At 40.9% G+C, this 3,237-nt stretch overlaps 1 long non-coding RNA gene across 2 annotated transcripts in view; it reads right to left on the bottom strand.

Annotated features, from left to right (window-relative positions):
• Window positions 1–433: 433 nt before the first annotated feature.
• The window catches only part of LOC107731690 (uncharacterized), a 4,863-nt gene continuing 2,059 nt past the window's right edge, over window positions 434–3,237 (bottom strand). The window contains exons 3-4 of one of the 2 annotated variants that reach the window (XR_001638799.1): window positions 1,149–1,237; window positions 434–526 (exon numbers count right to left, since the gene is read on the bottom strand). This is a non-coding gene — a long non-coding RNA (uncharacterized LOC107731690). Of the gene's footprint in view, window positions 527–1,148; window positions 1,238–1,380; window positions 1,544–3,237 lie in introns of those variants that run through there. The other variant, XR_001638800.1, reaches the window with a different exon arrangement.

The following is a 3,237-nucleotide window of genomic DNA, read 5'->3' as shown; positions in this document are numbered from 1 at the left end:
CGTAATTGGACTTTGTTCTGATTATTGGATCTGTAATCCCTAACTCAACCCTAGACAGATTGTTCACCCCCCCCCCAAAAAAAACAAACTTACATTCATTAAAATTACTATTTTTATTCAAAAAGTACTTACATTTTAAAAGTTATTAAGCAACACAACTGCACAGCAAGTTACTATGTAGTCATACCAGACAAACAGACTCCGCAAAGTCTACACATGGTGCATTGAAACAGAAGGACGGGCTGCACTGGGTTGAACACTATAATGTCCAGGAACCACTGGTAGAACGAGCCCAAGGGAGAAAAAGTAAAGTGCCAAGTTCGGTTTGACACAGTTGTGAGCCAATGTCGAGTCAGTAGACCTGGAGGACATTCCAAGCAGGAGGCTCCAGCCTTCCAGAGAGATTGCAGCAAGGACGAATTAGGAGTTCCAGCCATATGACGAGCATCTGGAGAGCCCACAGATCTGCAACATCTTCGCATGCCAGTTGATAAAAGCCCCTGGAGGACCAGCTGAGTGGACAGACCTTAGAGGACCCACAGAACAGAGCATAAGGAGCACAAGCAGACCTGAAATCAAAGGCAGTACTGATAGAGGGGCAAATTCTATGACCACAACAAGAGAGCCTTAATCAACGACCATGGCTTAAACTACAGAGATTACAACACTCCCTGCACTAAATGTACACATAGCATTACAAGACAAGTTATAAATATAGATGACTCAGTCAAGACAAATACATTTATACAAAAAAAAATACAAGTTACCCCAGAGACTTTTAGTTGACTAAAACGAGTATGAACATGACTAAAACTAATAAAAACTAAAATGACAGTTTCACACAAAGACTAGACTAAAACTAAAATTAAAACAGGCCGCCAAAAACAACACTAGTGTTCACTATTGTCATTTTGAATTATTGACACTATTTTCCTATTTAATGCCTATCATTGGTTGGTCAGGATGTACAGAAGGATGGCCATGATTCCCAGCGGCTTTGGAGAGTTTGGCTTAACCCAGTAAAGAGAATATATACAAGATTCAATTGAGTTTCAGTTGGCAGTTTACTGAAAAAAGCTCTCCACATCTCTTGAGCTTGAAGAACAAACAAGCCTAGAAGAGCATAATTCTGGAGAATGAGCACTCACCTATGAAACCCTCAATGAATACAAGTGAGCTGCCATTAAGGAACGGGACAGGATCACATCCAACTCATCTAAGCAGCTGCCCAACTCACCTGGAAGACATGGAATGAGTTTTGTGGTTTACATTTAACCCTAATGTCTCAAAGGAGATGCATAAAGAGCATATTTCCAGGTATTTAAGAGAAGGAACCCCGTTCAAGGTGAGCTTGAGAGAGAGAAGAGGTCATCAGTGCCTGGTTGATTCTAGTCTCAGCCATCATGCCCACGGACCCCTGGCTGAACATCTGATGCATACGGCACACAAAACTGGAAACATTACAGGAGTTTCCAAGTCGTCATCTGATTGGTTGAATTATATAGGATTTCTGGGAGACGCGCCACATTCTTTAACATTCCACCTGGAAACAAATATGCCATGACACCAAACTCCCTCATGGAAGAAAGCGGTCATGTTTACAGCTGTGACAATGAGCACTTAGGATCAACTAAAGGCTGGTTTTCAAAAGTATGTGAAATATGTAAAGTTCACAGCAAACATACTTGGAGTACTTCAGTATTTACTTGAATAATCCTCACATCAATGTAAAGGATAATGCATCCAACTCGGATAATGGTACATATGAGGTTACCATGGATCTTATATGCATGCAAATTCAAAAGTTGCTTAAATAGAAATTTATAGCTCAGGATAGAGAAAACAAACATGCTTGTTTGGCATGTGGTGTGGAAGAAAGTGAAGTCATGTCCTCTAGTAGAATCAAGGTCTCAATCAAGCCAAAGATGAGCAGACAGCGGCTTCAGATTTGGGACTATGGAGATAAACCACTGTACGCAAATGTGGGTGGGGGGCAGAGAACATTCATAAATTAAAATAAAATAAAAAGCCTTATCTACACTTGCCTTCCTTCATGAGTCAGGTCTCCACACAAGGGCTGAGGCTCCTGTATTACTGCCAAAGTTAAGTGCACAAGTGATCATTTAAAAAAAAATAAAAAAAAAAACTTAAAGGGACACTAACAAAAGAATGTGAAGCGCCTTTGAATATACTGAAACTTACTGTCTCAAACATTTGAGCTGCTTGTTAATATGTTTTATCCAAAGCGTCCTTGACCAGCCATCCCTATAACTGTACTGAGCTTGGGGCGCCCCATCTATCTGATCCGAGTACAGTGAAACGGCACCTGCAGGTCACAGACTCCCCGTTTTGATCCTCAGAGTCACAACCTTTGGTCAAACAAAGCCATCTATACAAAAGCTATAAAAAGAAAAAACACTATAACCACCACACAATACAATGCGGTCACAAATGACGTGAGGGTTTCAGTCATGGAGGATCACAGCACATCCAGCTTCATGTTGCCCAACATACCTGCAGGACAAACTCAGTTAGTAATGGAAAGAAATTTTAAAAAGTTTTTGAACAAGAGTACATTTAAGTATAGGTAGGGCTGGTCAAAAAAAAAAACGAATGTGATTTTGAACGCGATTTTGTGTAGCTTGTCAGTGATCTACAGCTTTGTGTAGTAAATGCCGCTCCATCTGAAAGCACGTGCTGGAGATTTACTACTAATCGCCAGAAGTGGCTTTACTGACGAGATTAGCATGAAAATCGCATTCGATTTTTTTGCCCAGCCCCAAGTATAGGTAAGTGTACAAGTTGAAGATGAAGACGGGAGTTAGTGTATTCTGCTGGAATCCAGGTTTAAGATCTGATAAAGCCGTCAGTCAGAGAAGATCAAAAAAGGCTAGAAGAGACAGCATTTCTGCAGCATGAGGCTCATGAAGATGGACTCTGGAGTCACCAATGACGACAAGTGGGCCTTCAATCAAAGAGGGGGGAAAAAGCTAATCTGGAGTCTGAAATTACTCTTGAATTTCATTCAATTCTTGGCACTAATTGAGTATTTGTGCTGTATAATTTATAAAGCTGATGGAGAGCAGAGTGCCGATGTGTCCTCTTATTAAATTCCAGGTCTCAGTCGAGAGTGTGACTACAGCTGTAATGAAATCAGATTTGCAAAAGAGTGAGGGGCAGAAGGACACATGCAAGCATATATTAAGAGTAAAGAAGAGCACGGAGGAAAAAAGGGGG

Source organism: Sinocyclocheilus rhinocerous, unplaced genomic scaffold, assembly GCF_001515625.1.
Source record: "Sinocyclocheilus rhinocerous isolate Xijiao unplaced genomic scaffold, SAMN03320098_v1.1 scaffold7909, whole genome shotgun sequence".
Taxonomy (NCBI): domain Eukaryota; kingdom Metazoa; phylum Chordata; class Actinopteri; order Cypriniformes; family Cyprinidae; genus Sinocyclocheilus; species Sinocyclocheilus rhinocerous.
Note: the sequence above shows the minus strand (reverse complement) of the source record. Positions and strands in the feature narration are given on the sequence as shown.